General features: G+C 39.1%; 1 protein-coding gene across 1 annotated transcript in view; it reads right to left on the bottom strand.

Annotated features, from left to right (window-relative positions):
• Positions 1-17,868, bottom strand: part of cdon (cell adhesion associated, oncogene regulated) — a 64,215-nt gene extending 46,347 nt beyond the window's left edge. The window contains exon 1 of the mRNA XM_023351791.1: positions 17,458-17,868. The gene's annotated coding sequence lies outside the window, so the exon portion shown is untranslated. The remainder of the gene's footprint in view (positions 1-17,457) is intronic.
• Positions 17,869-19,462: the final 1,594 nt, after the last annotated feature.

The following is a 19,462-nucleotide window of genomic DNA, read 5'->3' as shown; positions in this document are numbered from 1 at the left end:
CAAACAAGATCTTAAATTAATGTAATTTCAGGCTGCAACTCGCAATAATTTTAGAAATTAGTTTTTCCATCAATTATTCTGACGATTAATTGATTAATCTGATTTTTAAAAAGTTGGCACATTGTGCAAATTTCTCATTTAACTTCTTCAGCTTTTTATTCATTAGAAATACGTCAAAGTGTACAAATAAACAAATAATTTTCCTTTTAAATAAGGTATCACATGTATGTAATCTAGAGCTGCAACAATTAGTAATTGATTATCCTACCAATTATTCTGACGATTAGTTGGATGAAAAAGGTAAATTTTCCAGATTTTTCATTTAACCTCTTAAGCTTTATTATGCAATATTAGAAATACATTAAAAGAGGCAAATACATAATTAAATCCCCTTTTTTAAGTAAAAAACAAACAAAATATAACAATATAGCTTTCCTTCAGTGACCTTGAACCAGGTGAAAATAAAACTGCCACTTGAAAAGTTTTGGGTAAAATATTTCCACAGACAAAGATGTTTTTATCTTAAATGCAGAATGAATGTGTATTTTGTACAGTTTCAACTTAATTACTGCTCAGAATGTGTTGTTCTTTCAGCAAATGGCCTTTTTTCAGTTTGTGTAATCCAGTTAACAATTAATCGATTCCAAAATTAGTTGGCGGTTAATCGCAATTAATCCAATTAAAATTGATATGGCTGCTAATGAACAAAGGCAGCAAAAAAGACAAGTTGAAGACCAGTAAATTGGTCTTTTCTTCTCCAGAGCAAAAATTACTGCAGAAAGGGACGGAAATCCACCGGTCCATTAAAACACCAATGCAACCAAATCCCATTCCTTCTTAGCCCAATTCCAATCAATGTCAGACTTATTCTACTGATTTCAACACAGTCAGAATGGTCATGTCATATTATTCACAAAATATGAAATCCCTTCCTAAGAACTGGCTGTTCAAGCAAAGCCATTAAAACGCTAAGGTCAGTGTCCACGGTTCAGCACCGACGCAGGCAGGGAGAAAATGGCATCCACGCAAGATTTGTTCTGCAAAAATAAACTCTACCGACCGAAAAGAACACAAAGGCCACATTCACATTACCACAAAAATCTGGCTCATCTGAGGAGATGAGAACATGCTCTATGAACGCACAAGGCCAAAGGTAGAACATTCTGGAAAGTGTGAGTCGCAATACATCAGGCGTTAGTTAAAATAACAATTCAGACATAGAGCCGAACACGGTGGAGGGAGTGTGGTGATCTGGGCCGACTCTGCTGCAGCCGCAACATCTGAACCAGAAAATCACACAGGAAAACTACATTTACTGGGTGATAAATTGTCCCAGACGTTATCGCAATAAACGATAATATTGTTTTGACACCATTTTCAAGTGATATAAAAGTAATAATGGCATAATAATGCAAGAACACATTCTTAAAAATTAATAAACTTTCAGTTCTAATGAACATTTAACACTGGAACTGTAAGACATTTTAAATAAACAAAATAAATACACAAAACAACAAATAAAATTAATTATAAAGTCTTCCTAAACAAAACTGTCTTTCACAAAAAGGAGCTAGTTGAGACCAAAACACCAACCTGACGACTTTATCATCTAATTATTGAGAGAAAAAAGAAAAATGATAAATAATGCTAATGGAAATTTCTGAGTTTGTTTTAATTGAGCGAGCAATTAATAGTGACAGGCCTACGTTTAGTCCACTTGTACACTGGAAATTAGACAAAATTAACTTACAGGCAAAATATAAGAGCTTGTTTTAAGTAAATCATTCTTTATTATTAATTTTAAAAAGTACTATTTCCACAGCATATTATTTATTCTACTGTCTTATCTTGGAACTGGCACATTCAAGAATTATTTTTTCTTGAATCACGCTCCTATATCTTGTAGAAAAGATACTTGTCAGTTAGTTTTGTCCTACGAAAATATTTCCACTAAAAACTAGATAAAAACCTCTTGGTAAGATTGTGTTGTCTTTATAGTGTAAAATGAAGGTTTTGGAGGGTATTACTAAATTATGCTGAAATACAGAACTTAACAAAAAACACCAACTCAAATTTAAGACTTTCTAAGACCATTATGAATGAAATTTAAGCCCTCTATCGCGACAGAAATGATGAAAGCTGCAGCTCTGTTTTCTCTTGCTTCCTCCTTTTCAGCTGCATCTCCCTTCAGAGGAACGACTTGGTTGAAATAAATTTCTTAAAAAGCTAAAATTGGAGCCTGATCGTGTTTAAAATCTAATAAACCTCCGATTTCTGAATTTATGTCGCACCAAAAGCTGAACTTAGACCACTGCTAGCAGTAGCATTGCAAACAGTTTTCTGTGTTAAACTTTTCAGTAAAAAAATTTACTTATCATGTAGTTTGGCAACAGATGAAATCCAATGATAAACGATAAATTTGCACTTAAACCATAACAGACGCAAAAACACCCAAAAAACTAGCTGGCTAGGTAGGAAGGGTATGTTAGCATCTAGCTAGCAGTAGTCTACGAGTTGCTTGAAAGAAAAAATTAAGCAAGAAAGGAACAATTTAGAACTACATAGAGCATTAAAGATTAAATAGTTCTTCCACGTCAAAATTTACAGCCTGTGATGAACACATCAGATTTTTTGATTAATTTAAGAATTTAAAGTCTTAATTTTAGACTTTTTAAGAATGCGTGAATCCTTCGTAGAAGAAACTAGGATAACGCTGTAAAAAAAACAACATAAAAATACTAAAATATCTCCAAAGCTATGTGGTAGATTCATATAACAAGCTGGTAGGTATTTGGGAGAAATTTCAAATAGCAAATTAGTTTATTACTCTGAAACAATTATGTTAAAAATGCGTGAAATGTAAAAAAAAAACCTCTATTTTCTAAAAATCTATTGACATGGACTTTGCAAGTCTGCACCTTTCAAACCTTTATTTACTTTTTAAAACCTGTGCAGCAAAACGATAAACATCCAGGCAGTGCAGACGGCCTAAAACGCCTGCAGAGATGAAACTGCTTGGTGTTGCTTTTGGCGTTTTGTTTGTTGCTCGACAGGCATGAGAAAGAAAGAACTTTTCAGTCGTCTGTGTGATGAATGGACTCTGAAAGTATGATAAAGCTAAAGCAACGGCTGTAGATCCATGGAGGGGAGGATTTATGTGACTGCGAAAACTTGAACCCCCACAAGCAGACGGCTCAACCAAAACAAACACGCAGAAAAAAAAAGAAAAAAAGTTAAAATATAATTAGTCTTCTTCACCGAATCCACAAATCTTTTGCAAACAAACCAGCTGTCTTACAAGCCTGAGGACCTCAAGATAAATACTTGCTCCTAAATAGAAAGTGTGAACACTTTATTTAGGCTGTCTAAATGTTTATCCGTCTCCATTTGTAGCACATCTTGTTGTGCGTGCGGCGATCGCGAAGCAAACTCAGAGGGAGATAAATCCACACATCTGGGCCTTAAAATAAAGACGGAACTCCTTGGAAAGCCGTTTCTGATGCCAGAGGAGTTTTCTGTGGAAGAAACGACCACAAGAAAACAAGAAAACGTTGCATCTCTTACAGACACCCACCAGCTTTGTCAACAAGGCAGGAGTCTCTGCTCCAATCACTGCAAAAACACAAAATCTCTCCAAATATTTTTGGTCTGGTTTCTGGTGTAAAGATCTAAGTACACTAAACGTAAGAAAAAACTAACTTAAATATTTCAGTTTGTTTGGAGTCCATAATTCCTTAACATTCCTGAAAAAGTACTGGAGAGATTATTCAGTTATAACATGGGGAAAGTTTCTTATGAGGGAAATAATCTGCCAATGGAACTAGTTCTATTCCTATTCAATATTGAAGGGCACATATCATGCAAAATTCACATTTTGCACATTTTTTGGTCTCTATCGCTTCTGAAAACATTCCAAGTGTTTTTTTTTTAAAAAAATACCCGCCTGTTTTTTTGGCAATCAATTAATATTTTTTGGTGTCTGGAAAATGTGCCGTTTCAAAAACCGAATGCAACGTCACAAATCAGCAGGAACTACAGGTCATCTAGGAGCCACAGACCGTTACCTAGCAACCCCAGTGGAACGCCTTCTGTCACCTAGCAACCCACACTGAGTTCCAGCATGTTCAGTCAGCTGGTTTTACTGCTATATGTGCTGTACAATGGCTGCTGGAGGCGACAAGGGTTTAGTTGCTGACTTACAGTTGTTTTGTGTTGATTATAGACATATCCTAACCTCTTCAAGGAAGCATAACAGGTGATTATTTATTTAAAAAGAGCTCTTGTATCTTGTAAGTTGTAAGTTGGATTTTTCTTGTTTCAAGTGTTCTAAAACATTTGCACTACTGTAGAAACTAGACCATAAATACTTACTAAGATTTTGTTTTTGCAGTGCAGAACCAATCTGAATTAGATTATTCGGCTCACTTTAAATATCTTTTATAAATAGGGGTTTCTGCTGCTCCCTGAAGGGCCACATGTTGGTGGAGGGAAGGCCCAAAATGGCACCCGCAACCACAGAACCAGAGGCAGGCAGCGGCGGTCTCCATGCTGCCTCTCGCTCTGATCTGGGAGAAAAACAGCCCTTCAAACAAGACGCCTGTTTGCCAGCTAAAAGGAGAGAGCCAGTCCCTGCGTTGGCCCTTAATATAGTCTCGCTGATCTGAGCGTCGGCTTCCAGAGCGGCGCAGGCATTCCTGTCCCTGCCGAAAACCCGCCCCACTCAGATGGGACTCATTGGTTCGGCGTTTTGGGAGTAGAAAGCTGCGGTCGCTAGCGGGCGGGCGGGCGGGCTCCTGGGGGCCTCGGCGCTGAGGTGACGGACCCACTGAACGGGGTCACTTACAGGAAGGGAAACAGAAATGAATACTGCAAACAGGAAAAGCCAAAGAATGCAGAAGAAAGAAAAATCGCATCACATCTCCTCTGGTTCACAAGTTCAGCGCCAGAGTTTCTCCTTCCTGGAGGGGAAAAGTTAAGAAAACGACAGAACAATGGCGGCCATCAGTCTTCTGTTGGACGATTTCAGTTTGATTCTGGCAGAACCGCAACGTACGGGTTAAGATCTGACCAACATAAAAACAAGGGAAAGAGACAGTACACCCTCTTTTGGTACTAAATGTTTTATGAACCAGGATATATTAATGAAAAATCTGGTTTTTACTAAATCTTAAATGTATGGAACCTAGAGAAACAACTAATGATTATTTCAGTAAATCAATTATTCTGACGATTAATCGGAACATTTTGGGGCTGAATTGGCACATTCTGCACATTTTACCTCTTAACCTTTTTATACAATATTGGAAAAACATTAAAAGAGGCAAATTAGCAAATACTTTTCTTTGTTAAATAAGAAATAAACTATTTATTGTCTACAATGCAATAATATACTGTAGCTTTCCATTGGTGAATTTTAACCGAGTGAAACTAAAACTTTGCCACTTGTTGAGTTTTGTGTAAAACATATTTAAATGTTGTTTTTATCTTGAATGCAAAATGTATTTGTATTTTGTTAAGTTTTGGCTTAAATGCTGCTCTGAATATGAGCAGTATCTGAATTTGCCAAAAAAAAGACAAATAACCTTTTTTTAACCTTTGTACTCCAGTTAGCGATTAATCGATTGCTCAAATAGTTGATTTCAATAATTGATAAATCACAATTAATCATTTCAGACCTAATGTAATTAACACAAAGTGTTAAAAAAACACAATTAAATGCAGACAGTTAACGATTTATCGATTACTAAATTAGTTGATTATTTCAGTTATCGATTAATTGTTTCAGCACTCCTGTAATCTAACCTCAAACACAAATGGATACAGATTTTAGGGATGCCTATATCAGCACTAACATCAGGATTGGCGGATGTTTGTCATTTTTTTAAACATATCAGTATCGGCCCAATAAATAAAACTGGATCAATATTATCGACAGATATTTATTTCCATTTTATTCGTTTCTGGTGGAGGAAGTTATTTGTCTGGTCATGTGACAGTGATAACGCAGCGCAGGACTGTGGGGGGTTTAACCTACGCAGCAGTAAAGTCAGTGGTGAGGTAATTTTTTCAACCCATATAATTAGATTCAGGTTTGGACTTTGACTAGGCCAATGTAACTCCTCCAGTTTGGGTCAAGCTTCAGTCATCAGACTCAAATTTGACTTAAATTCACATACATAGGAGCTTGTGGTAGATTTTTAGTCTACCTAGCTCCTGCTGCTGATTAAGCCCATATCACCAACCTTCCACCACCGTGCTCGACAACTGATGACTTGAAATAGTTTTTAAAAGTCCTGATAACCCCTTCCAGATTGATGCTGCCTTTGCAGTTTGCTAACCTTTGTTTCCACACCAGCAAAACAAAGTAAAACCTGTTACTTTCGTAGAAAGTCAAACTCATGACAATCAATTAATAAATCCAGCTGATTTAAATGCTGTTTAAATGGTGAACCCCGTGGAAGCAGTGGGGGTGCGCTTAATTTTCATTTTCCCTCTTTGTTTAATAAATATTGTCAGTAGAGAATCTGCTGCAGTCTGGATTAGATTTAAATGTTTATAGAAGCAGATAAGTTTTATTCTGTCCAGAAACATAAAAGAGGACATATTTTTATTTTGCAATGGTTGTAACATTTTCTTAGAGTAAAAAAAGAAGAAGAAGCAGCAGCAGCAGCATCCCCTACTGCGTCAACTACACCGTTCCTGGTGCATTTTCATTATCTAAAGCTGCCTGGATGGTTTATTCTTCCTCATAGCAGCCGTGTGTGGTACTGATCCACATTCCCTAATCATGCTGGGAACACACAAACGCACACATATACATTTAGCAGGAGCCTGTATTCCCATTACATTAACACAAACCAACCCATCTTTTGCCTCTGCTGCCTTTCAGTGGCTGCCTCCCAACATCTGCTTCTGCTGCACCAAAAACTGTTTGTTTGTCTTAACAATTACAGCCCGATGTTTCTCATTTCATTTCTCCAATCTCTCGAAAGCCATTACCCGGTTTCAGGTCCTTTTCTGCTCCAAACTTTCAGAAACTAGATCCAGTCATTTGTTGGGAACAAGCGGTCAGTGGACGCCTCTGACATTTCAGGAAGGGTCGGTTCAGAGGAAGCGCACGGGTCGTCTGAAAACCCGACTTGGTTACGCACAGGAGACTGTTTGGATCGTCTGTCAAACTCGGATGGGGGTGAGGGTGGAAACATTGAGGAGTTTTGAAGGAGAGAAATGTGTTGTCCAGATAAAATAATTACACTGCGAGTTCTGAGCCGATAAGAAGTGCTACAAATGACAGAGACACAAACATTCAGCTACTGCTTTCACCCTCAATCCAGCGCTCACAGTTTCAAAGTTGGTGGAGAGTAAAGTCACCAGCACATCTTTGCCAGCGACCCGCGTCTCAAGGCTGCCGGGTGTTGTCAATCAGCACCAACCGGCTCCCTGGCCCGCTGCCCAACGCACCCCTCTGTCCGTCTAAAACGACCCTCAGGTTCATGTATCATTCACAAGTAGCTAACAGAACAAAAGTCAGCATTAGAAACCAGTTAGGGCTACAGCTAACAATTATTTTAATATTGATTAATCGCTTATTCTAACGATTAATCGGATAAAATTTGCACATATACATTTTTCTCATTTAACCTCTTAAGCCTTTTCTATTAAAAATACACAAAAGGATGGAAATAAACAATTCAATTGCTTTTTTAAATAAGAAAATAAACATTTGATTGTTTGGTAAATCTGAACCCGGTGAACCTAAAACTAAACTACTTGAAGAATTTTGACTATTTAACATATTTAGACAAAGGTGTTTTTAATCTTAGATGCAAAATGTATACATTTTTTAACAGTCTTGGCTTTATTACTGCTCTGAATTAATTTATTTTCTCATCAAATGGCCTTTTTTGAGTCTATATACCCCAGTTAATGATTAATTGATTAATGAGTAAGTCTGTCATTATTTAAATAATTGATTAATCACAATTAACTTGATTAATCACAACTGGACTGATTGTTTCATCCCTACTTTGATGTGGCAGCTAATGAGAAAAAGCATCAAATAAGATGATTTGTTCATGAGGTGGGTGATACGGGTTAATGATTAATCTGATTAATCGTTTCATCCCCTGGTGGGATGAAGCAAAGTGCAAGTACTCTGTTATTGTACTTAAGTACATTTTTCATGTACATGTACTTGTGGGTACTTTTGACTTTTCTTAATTTTACATTTAGGGTGTTTCACACCCGACCATCCGGTTCGACTCGGTTCGATTGGGGACCAAAATTACAGTATTTGTTATATTTTCAACTTACTTTCAATACTTATTATTTTTAAAAACAAGTACTTACTTTTACTCAAGTGAAATATTCTTGTGGTACTTTTATTAGAGTTTATTGTTACCTGTTTATTTGTAGGTTTAGTTAAGTACACTGTTTCTCTCCAGCACTGTTAGAAACTACAGCAGTGTGACTCAATCGCAGAGCAATGAGAGGTGTCAGAAGTTCAAACCAAGCCAGGTTTTTAAGTTTGGGAATGACTGCCTGGAAGGTCAAACACCAACCATAAAACAAGCCTCTAAATTCCTCTGTGTTGTAGCTGAGCTCACTCCCTGTCCGAGATTAAGTTTCCCTCTCTTATTAGTTAAATGGATCCCAACTAAGAACTCCAAACACTTTAGTAAATAAACAGGACGTACTCCGATACACTCCTTGTAAACATAATAAAAGTCATAAGGGTTAAGGAGACATGTTTTGATGAATGACAACCACCTGAGATCTTAAAGTATTAAGTGTTTTCCAGGCGCATTGTGTTATTTTACAGCACAATCAAGTAACTATACATTTCATTCAGTTATAAAAAAGCTGTATATGTCAAACATAACTTTAAAAGAATTAATTTCACATCTGACGCCTTGAATTCGGGCCTCTGTCTCTTTAAGAAGCTCCTGCTCTTAACGAGACTTCATCACAACAATGCTCCTTGTTACGGCCCCTGGCCTCTTGAGGCTGTGCAGGCTTTGTTTTTTTTCTATTATGCAGGATCAGCTGTGCGGGCACAGTTTTCTGATTGGCTGCCTAGAAGCTGCAGGAGAGCAGCCACCCCATTGGAGCAGCAAAGCCAATCAGACGTTGATGAGACCCACCTGCATCATATAAAAGACGTCCGAGTTCATTCCTCCAGTGGGGCAGCTAGCAGGAAGAGGTTGTGTACAGCTGACCCCCACCTTCTGTGTTTTGTGACTGTTTGTGGACAGTTTGAGCAATTTTGTTCTTGTTTCTTTTGTTAAGTAGTGAATCTGCCTTAGATAAACTTTGAACAAGCTAGAGGCTTGTGTTTGGGAGGTTTTTGGTGCTCCCCTTTGTTCTTTCTTTTTGGTTGTTTTGAGTTACTTTAGACTGATGTGTTTGCACATCTTATTTAATTTGCACTCAGTGTTTTCTGCGTTTGTTGGTTCTTTACTTTTGTTTAATTGGCTTAAGTTGTATTGTGTTTTGTGAAAACCATCTTTTGTAATAAATCATTCTTTCATTCCACTTTTATCTCTGGACACATTTTATGTTGCCGCCCCTGGACCCCTAGACCTAAGGGGGCGTAACATAAGTGGGGGCTCGTCCGGGATCCTCGTTAAGAGGATCCCTCTGTTCAGAGTTAGAAGAGGAACATTTTTGGTTGTCTGTATCCAGCAACTATGTCAGGTACATTCAGTCTGGAGCACTTTTTAGCCGATCCCTCTCTTGAGCTTATTGATAGCTGCCGCAAGAATGAATTGCTGCAAATTGTGGAGTACTTTCAGCTGCAGGTCCCAAAACAGGTCCTTAAAGGTGACCTAAAGGCTCTGATGGTGGATAAGTTGGTGGAAATTGGGGTGATCAAAGAGCCTGATCTGCCTGAGGCTGCTGCGGTGCCAAGCCGAGAGACCCTGTCTGTGGAGGACTTCAAAGATGGTCCTAGTGCGGAAGCAGCAGTGAGTGACCGGGGAAAGACACCTCGCACACTCCCTCGCTATGATCCACTGTCTTCTGTGAGTTCAGAAGGACGAGATGGAGCTCGTTTGAAGGTGCGGTTGGCACGTCTCCAAATGGAGGCTGAGGAAAAAGCCCAGGACAGAAAAGCTCAGCTGGAGCTTGAGGTCAGGAGACTGGAAATAGAGGCTGATAAAGCTATAAAGCTGCGCAAACTTGAGCTGGAGGCCCAGACTCGAGCGCCCTCTGCCTCTGTCACACCCGGTTCCACCTCCATGTCTGCTATGCCATTTGACATCAGTAAGTGTATTTCTTTAGTACCTGCTTTTAGAGAATCTGAGGTGGACACATACTTTGCAGCATTTGAACGCATTGCTGGTGCTTTGCAATGGCCTAGGGAAACCTGGCCACTCTTGTTACAATGTAAGTTTTCTGGTAAAGCTCAAGAGGTGTTGGCAGCGCTCCCTTTAAAAGATAGTTTAGACTATGATCTGGTTAAAGCTGCTGTCTTACAAGCCTATGAGTTGGTCCCAGAAGCTTATAGACAGAAGTTTCGACAGCAGAAGAAAACTATCGGACAAACGCATGTTGAGTTTGCCAGAGAGAAATCCATTCTCTTTGATAAGTGGTGTACTGCATCCAGGGTAAATAACTATGAGACATTACGTGAGCTAATATTGCTAGAAGACTTCAAGAAGTGCATTCCAGATCGGGTGGTGGTGTACCTAAATGAACAGAAGGTGACTACTTTGGCATCTGCTGCTGTTCTGGCTGATGAGTATGCTCTTACCCATAAGTCATCCTTCACTTTTAATGAAAAGTCACCTACTAGCTCTGTACCACAGTCTCAGATGGTTAAGACCACGGTTCCAAAAGAAAGCCGAGAATGTTTTTATTGTCACAAACCTGGACATGTCATCGCTGATTGTTTAGCTTTAAAACGCAAAACACAGTCAAATTCTAAACAAACTAAAGGTGTTGGTTTTGTGAAAAAAGAACCCCGTAATAAGAGCGTTGGTTGTGGTGACAAATTACCTGATCCCTGTTTTGTACCATTCATTTTCGATGGCTTAATCTCATTGACGGCTGATCCCTCTGATTTGAAGCCAGTACGTATCCTGAGAGATACTGGAGGTTCCCAGTCAGTCATTCTCGCAAATGTTTTACCTTTCACACATGAGAGTGCCTGTGGTTATAACTCTGTTCTGAGGGGGATAGAGATGGGCTACACTCCAAGACCAGTCCACAGAGTTTACATAAAATCCAAACTTGTCACTGGCTTTTTCCCTGTTGCTGTCTGCCCAGAGTTACCCATAGATGGGGTGGCTATGCTAATGGGAAATGACATTGCTGGAGGTTTAGTACTTCCCAGTCTGGAGGTTTTAGACAATCCCTTAGATCAGACAACCCCAGACTCTTCAGACCCTGAGTTGTACCCAGCCTGTGTGGTCACCCGTGCACAAGCACGCAAGGATCGGGATATTTCCATTTCTGATTCTGTGTTGTCTCCATTTTCTAGTGAGGGTGATGCACAAACCAAAAGTAACAACATGATGTTACCTCCATATTTGGTGGAGCTGGAGGAGCCTTGCCCACTCTTGGAGAAAGCATCCATCCCCCTGACCAGACAACACTTGTCATCTGCTCATCAAGCTGATAAAACATTACAAAGATGTTTCAAGAATGTGGTGAGTGCTGAACAAGCCAATAAAACGAAACTAGGTGTCTTAAAGCGTCGATGGTCTTCATCATTTGTAGGAAGCTCAGACAGGTGTAAGGTTAAGCAGTCATACCACCCCCGACCTGCACTCAAACCTAATGGTGTTTGTGCTCGAGTTGCAGTCAGAACTCCACTAAAAGTGGATGGGCTGAACAATACTGGTGGTCTAGGAACAAATGATCTCATCTGTTCTAGTCCTTCTCTTACTCCTGTCAATGCCAACACTGTGGCAATGAATGGTTATCCTACACCAAAAACAAAACTTGAGCGGCATATTCTTTGTCACACACCAGTACTAGCTTCACCTGATCTGACCCGACCTTTCAAGCTGGAGGTGGATGCCAGCGCTGTTGGGGCTGGTGCAGTGCTAATTCAGGAAGATTTGCAGGGTTTAGATCATCCTGTTTGCTATTTCTCTCGCAAGTTCAACAGACATCAACTGAACTATTCCACCATTGAAAAAGAAACCTTGGCTCTATTGTTGGCTCTTCAGCACTTTCATGTCTACCTTGGTTCCAGTAGTTTACCGATTGATGTATTCACAGATCATAATCCACTAGTTTTTCTTTCTCGCATGTATAACCACAACCAGCGCCTTATGCGGTGGGCATTACTGTTGCCAGAATACCACCTAAATATTCGGCATAAGAAAGAGGGCAGAAAATGTTCTTGCAGATGGCCTGTCCAGGATGTGAGTATTCTTTTGTTTTGTGTAACATTCAGCATTTACAAAACCTGGTTTTGTAATTTAAGGGGGGGAGTGTTACGGCCCCTGGCCTCTTGAGGCTGTGCAGGCTTTGTTTTTTTTCTATTATGCAGGATCAGCTGTGCGGGCACAGTTTTCTGATTGGCTGCCTAGAAGCTGCAGGAGAGCAGCCACCCCATTGGAGCAGCAAAGCCAATCAGACGTTGATGAGACCCACCTGCATCATATAAAAGACGTCCGAGTTCATTCCTCCAGTGGGGCAGCTAGCAGGAAGAGGTTGTGTACAGCTGACCCCCACCTTCTGTGTTTTGTGACTGTTTGTGGACAGTTTGAGCAATTTTGTTCTTGTTTCTTTTGTTAAGTAGTGAATCTGCCTTAGATAAACTTTGAACAAGCTAGAGGCTTGTGTTTGGGAGGTTTTTGGTGCTCCCCTTTGTTCTTTCTTTTTGGTTGTTTTGAGTTACTTTAGACTGATGTGTTTGCACATCTTATTTAATTTGCACTCAGTGTTTTCTGCGTTTGTTGGTTCTTTACTTTTGTTTAATTGGCTTAAGTTGTATTGTGTTTTGTGAAAACCATCTTTTGTAATAAATCATTCTTTCATTCCACTTTTATCTCTGGACACATTTTATGTTGCCGCCCCTGGACCCCTAGACCTAAGGGGGCGTAACACTCCTCATTATGCCGTTTACAGCCAATCAATATGCAGTTTGTAGACAAACTCAAACATACATGAAGGAATCAAAGCAACATTAGGTTTGTTTTTGATGAGGGAATAATATTATAACACGGCATAAATCTCAATAAAGTTGATTTTGCATTTTACCTCCTCCGTTAGTTTTCCGTTAGATTCAAAACTACAACCTCAAACAAGAAAACTGGAGCATATTTTCTTCTCTTTCATGAGCCATTTTCTTTAGCATACACAAATAAAAATCAGAAACTAATCAGCCATCCTGACGAAAACCTGAAACCGGTCCTGAATGGTCCATTTCTATGAAGAACAGTGCAGGTCCCTAAAATAATGGCCAGTTTCAAAAGCTGTTGTTGAATTTGACACCATAATAAAATAAAGAAGCAAAACACAATTTGGAAAATTCAAATCCATTCACACTGGGACGAGCATTCGGGTTTGCCTAATGGCTTGAAAAATTAAGAGAAATCATCAATCAGACTCACTGATTTCCATCTTAAATCATTTGTGAGAATAATGCCACCAGCTAATCGTTAGCTGCTTACTGTTAGCATCAGCTTTCAAGCTTCTTAGTGGAATCAACTTATGCCACCATTTTATTTATCGAGACTTGAACACATTTAACCGCATCTTATGACATAGACAGAGAAAAAGGAACAAAAATTAATAAAATAAAATAAAAAAAAGATCCAAAATCCAAGCAATGTAAGAAAATATTGACTGGCTAGTTGTTAGCAGCTAACAGTTAGCATCTGTGTTGAAGATTCTTGTCTACATTAATGAGCTATTTTACAGCTTCTACAAAGTTAGGACTGCGTTTGATCGTCCGAATGTAATGGACAGGGAGGCTAGTACTGAGAGATTTACAAAGTTTCTAAGAATCTCTTAATAATAAGGCAAGAAATTAACAAGTTGCCTTGTTGTGTTGACAGAGTCAGCTAATAAAGACGTCTCATTAGCCTAGCATGTTATAATGGGTTACATAAATACTGGAGTCCCTTTTAAAAAGTTTAATTGTTTGTGCAGAGTGTTCAAAATACCAGGAAGAAAAAAGGAACAAAACGATGTCAGGAAAAATTCAAATGGTTTGTAAGCACTGTGAAAACACAGTTAGCTTACAGTTAGCATCTGATTCAATCTTAGGGATAGTTTAAAGTGTTTTAAGAGTCTGGACTGGATTTGATCATGTCTATTTTAAAAAATACAAAAATATTGGCCTGACTTGATCTCTATAATTCTACACTGAATGGAGAGCTTTTAAAACTTTATTAAATCTTAATTTAATTTGTGAAAACATAAAAATTGGACATTAATACTGCTTTAGTGGCTTTATGACCATGTAAAAAATGCAACATATAGACTTGTCAGAGCTGGACTTCAGTATATAAACATATTTATCACTTTGTTTTGAAAAGTTTTAGTTTTCCCCAAATTATTGCTGAAATATTATCTCTTTTGACACGCCCGATCTTCAACCACTAATCCATCACGCATTATTAAAATGAAGAGGTAATTAAGGTTATTATAAAAAAGACATCACACAAAAATACACTTTTATTGCCATTTTTTCCTCTTTTTTGGCATTAACTAAGAAAGGCACAAACAGTTACCTCATGTAAAGATCATGACTCACATATGACCTCACTTCCTGTTGTTTTTTTTTAACTTTAAATAAAACCTCAGCCATAATTTGTCGTTGCTGGTGTGCACGTGGCTTCACGAACATTAGAAAAAAGAAAAAATCAAGAGAGCCATTATGAGAGCAGAGGCTGGTATCATTACACATGCTTACATTCAAATTGCCCACTTAACATAGTTTTCCTACAGAAACATGTGTTTATCATTAACGAGCGCCCTAATAGCTCAAAGATTATTCAGGCCCTCTTAATGGCGCGGTTGTGCTTTGTGCAGGTCGGTCTGATAAGAGCCAGGGCCACTAATGGTTTATTAATTCCCCCCAAAAAAGAGAAAAAAACCCACTTTAAAAACAGTTTAGAAAAATTAAAAATACTCTGACATCTCATTCAATCAGCGTCACAAAAACTTAGAGGAACTGAAGAGGAAACAATTAGACAAAAATACTCAACTAACTGGTTTACTGGGTTTAGAATAAGGCAGCTATTGTTGAAATAATTCAGATTTTTTTTTTATATACATCTTGTTTTTCATGACAAAATGCAATTTGCAGTTATGTTAAAGTTTACAAACGCATCTGTACTCACAATTTGTTGAGAGACTTTCATAATAGCAAATTTCTTTGACCATAAATAGAGGAAAAAACAGCTGCAAGTGAGAAATGCTCCGTAATTTAGCAAAATTATCAAGTCAATTAAGTTAAAGTGAGGTAAACTGAGGGAGAGAAGCTACAAAAAAAAGCAAATTACTGCAAAAACACTTTGCACCAAAACGTGATGCTGGACCCAACGAGCGAGCCTCTCTGCGTTGGTTGAAAGCAACGCAGGGATCTGAAAGCCATCAGAAGCGTCTTCTTGTCCCCCACCCGACGAAACAATGCATGTGCAACTGTTTGAACTTGGGGAGGGATTTTATCTGAGAGCAGCCATGTGTGTCCCACTGACTGCATGTCACGCATGTGGGAGAGAAAGAGACAGATTCCAGAAAACGTCCCCCAGAATCCGCCAATATGGGACAAAAATCAACGTAAATGACAACAAATGTGAGCAAGAGGCTCAGGAATCGATTGGTTTAAAATCACTGATTGTAAGATTCGTTTTAGGAATCTCCCAATTAAATCTCAAATAGATTGGCAAATAACCATTAAAACTAAATGGTTAAACCTTTTTCTGGTTTATGCTTTGAAATACGTTCCCAGTAAACAAATGATGACATCTTCATTTAACTTGGCGTACTTAATGTGCTACATTTTGCACCTTTTGTAACACCAAAAGTACTTATCTGAAATGATAAAAGTTTTCCATCTCTGGAGGAAACTAGGGAAAAACCCCACCAAATGTTGACGTTCTGGTTGGTGGTTGATGTTGGCTGTTGTGATGAAATGTAAAGGTAACACTGATGTGTTCAGGGCAACATGTTTGTCCTTTTTAAACAGACACTTTCAGAAAAACAGCCTGCAGGAAATCTGCTTTCTACCAGAGTGCAAGACGACTGTTCAAGACTCAATAGTGCCTTTTATGGATATTTATTTAAGCTTTTGTTTTTCTTCAAGTCGTCCCAGAGAGCAGTAGCAATATGTTGCATCTAAATGTCAACTTTTTGAATTTGTTTAAAGGACCAAACGCCAACATTTGGCTTTAAAACGGTTTTAAAGTTGATCAGGTTTTCTATTGCAAGTCCAAGTTTATTTAACTGGATGCCAGAGACTCTGTGGGCATCTTCTCTGTTTATATGGAGCATAAAAAATACACCAACCTTCCCCCTCTTGATGCTGTGCACTGCCAGTCCGCTGGCTGAAACATTTCCTTTGTGTAAAAGAAGACTAAATCTTATGTTTGGAAAAAATTTTCCATGGTAAAAAACATAAAGCGTGAAAACTAATGGAGGTTTTGGGAATGTTTAAAACTAAAGCTGCAACTGGACTGACTACCTGAGCAGATAGCTTGACTAATTAATCATCATATCATCTTTTTATCAAACTCCAGAAAAGCAAAGAGCAGCAAAACCGGTTCAGATTCTGTTAATTAAACACTTAGAAATTACTCAACAATTCAAACAGGTCTTTATTTTCTGTTGTATAAACTAATGGAAACACCAATCAGTTTGGGAAATGTTTTAAAACTACAGCTGCATGTGGACTACCTGAGCAGATAGCTTGACTAATTAATCATCAAATATCATAATGTTATTTTTTCATATTTCAGAGAAGAAAAAAAATTGTTCATATTCAGCTAATTAAGCACCTAAGCTTCAAACAAGTGTTTGTTTTTCTATTATTTATCTTTAATGTTTGCATCAAAAGCAAAATAAAGGCATATTGGAGATAAACACACTTGCCTTTCTGTTTTAAACCATCAGCCAGACTTATCTTAACGCGATCAGTTCACGTCACTCCTGATCAGAACTTTTACAAATCAGCATTATTTCCTTTTTAGATGAAGGGCTTGTTTCAAGCTGTGCCGAAACGCAAACATAACGCAGAAAATCAGGCCAGCCCAGCGCATAATGCATGCATTCAGAGGCAGAGCCCATAATGCTGCACCGTGGCTTCATATACAAACTGTGTATTAACTCGGAGCAGTGCAGGGACGCCCCCGTTCACCAGAGTTAACCAAACACCGCAACCACCGCAACCACCGCTCCTTTTAGCGTCACCTTTCTTTTGTTATTCCCAGACCAGCTCCTCCGGCCCCGGTGCGCACACCGACCCTTCCCCCGAGCCCTCTCCGCCTGCCTTACCTCTCTTCCAGGAGGGCGAAAGCTGCGACGCGTCGGGTCCCTCAGCAGCGGCCAAACGCATTATTCTGATCCCAAATCCGTGCGGGGCCCTCCATTAGAAACGGGCTCAAAGTGCGCGGTGACGGGAGGAACATGAAAACTCTCGGAGGTGGAAAGTTTTGTTTTCTTTTAAGACCCGAAAAGCAGCGACTGGCTTCGGCGGCCAAGGTGCGCCAACTTCCCCCAGTCTGGTTCTGGACTCGAGTTTTTCGGGCCGAAACCGCTTGTTCCGGTCCCGTTAAGTGCAACTTCTAACTTCTACCTTCTGAGTGCAACCGTCTCTACTGCTGCCTCTTCCACACACGCATCTTTGAGGGCAGTCAGTGTCGAGTTGCTCAGCAAATCATGGCAGCGACCCGGCTGCTCGTCAAACCAGGAATGTCCCAGCCCCGCAGCTCGGCACGGCTCCTGGAGAGGGGAGGGAGGAGGCGGGCAGGGAAGGAGCTGTGCATTAACAAGTTTTACAATCTAACGAGAAAATAACTTCCTCCTTCCCCCCTCGGAGCACACGTGTGGACATCGTTAAGGAATCACCTAAGCCAGGGTGTCGCACTCATTTTCATTTCGGGCCGAATCGAGATCACGAATGTTTTCAAGAACCGCGTTACAAACAGGTCCAGCTGACAAACAGTAAGAAGTTTAGTAAGTAGCTGTCCCTGCAGTCCATAAGTACTGAGAGTTGGGTGGTAACTTTTACTCAATTACATTTACATGAGTAACTTTTTAGAAAAAAATTACTTTTAGGAGAATTTCTACTACTTTCTGCTCTTACTTGAGGAAAATTTCTGGATTTTCTACCCAGTGAATAAAAACAAACATGTTTTTATCCAAAAATTCAACAGAGTGTGACACAGACACACACCTGCAGTTTTTGTTAAAGTTTCACACGTTTTTTTCTTGAAAGAAACTGATTTGGAAACATTTCTTTTGCCAGATTTTATTATTTTTTTGTTACTTTTATGATTTACTGTCATTTTTGTCCCTAAAAAAAAAAATCCACATAACTTTATATTTTGGTCGGTCTGATGATGTAATTTTTAAATATTAAATGAGTGTTAATTTGATTGTCTCTGTACTTTGGTCGCCTTTTTACCAAATAACTTTTTACCGGAGTCGTTTCTTGGACGCTACTTTTTACTTTGACTTGAGGACATTTTTGGCTCCTCTGCCAAACTGCTAGTACTGAACTTCTTTTAGCATTCATCGGTGCCTCCATGATTTCGCAATTGTTTTTGTGACTTTTTGCAATCAAAATCACAGATTTTCTCTCTGTCAATTATGCCTGTGTATGTGCTGCTTACACCCTTCCCTTTTCTCTCTGCTAAGCTACAGCTAGTTCCCCATGTCAGAGCCTGCCATGAATGCTAAGGCTAGTTAGCATAGCCACTGATGATGGCAGAGAAATGGTTTTTCTAGAATTGTAATTTCTTTCTCTGCCATTAACAACTTTAGCATCACATTCACAGGGATGATTGACAAAGTTAAGGCACTTGTAAAAAAACTGGATGGACTGACTGATGTAAGTTAGAGGGCCATAAAAAAGCTATGGCTACCAGATTTGGCCCCTGGGCTTTGAGTTTAACACGTGTGACCAAAGCATTTGAAAAAGATCAATATAAAACTCCCCACCAATAATCAAATCAATATTAAACAACCCAGTCAAAAAGTTCAAATTAAAATAAAAAATTAAACTTAAAAATCTTAGAAGTAATACTTCTGTTGCCAGGTACGTCAGTGTTAGTTAAAAATGTGAACTAACTCATTTACATAAAGAGTAAATAGTATGTGTGTGTGTGTGTGTGTGGGCGTGTGTGTGTGCGTGTGTGCGCGTGTGTGTGTGTGTGTGTGCGTGTGTGTGTGTGTGTGTGTGTGTGTGTGTGTGTGTGTGTGTGTGTGTGTGTGTGTGTGTGTGTGTGTGTGTGTGTGTGTTAGGATCAACAATGTGTCAGGACAGGGTTCATTACTT

Source organism: Xiphophorus maculatus, chromosome 18 (genome assembly GCF_002775205.1).
Source record: "Xiphophorus maculatus strain JP 163 A chromosome 18, X_maculatus-5.0-male, whole genome shotgun sequence".
NCBI classification, from domain to species: Eukaryota; Metazoa; Chordata; class Actinopteri; order Cyprinodontiformes; family Poeciliidae; genus Xiphophorus; species Xiphophorus maculatus.
Note: the sequence above shows the minus strand (reverse complement) of the source record. Positions and strands in the feature narration are given on the sequence as shown.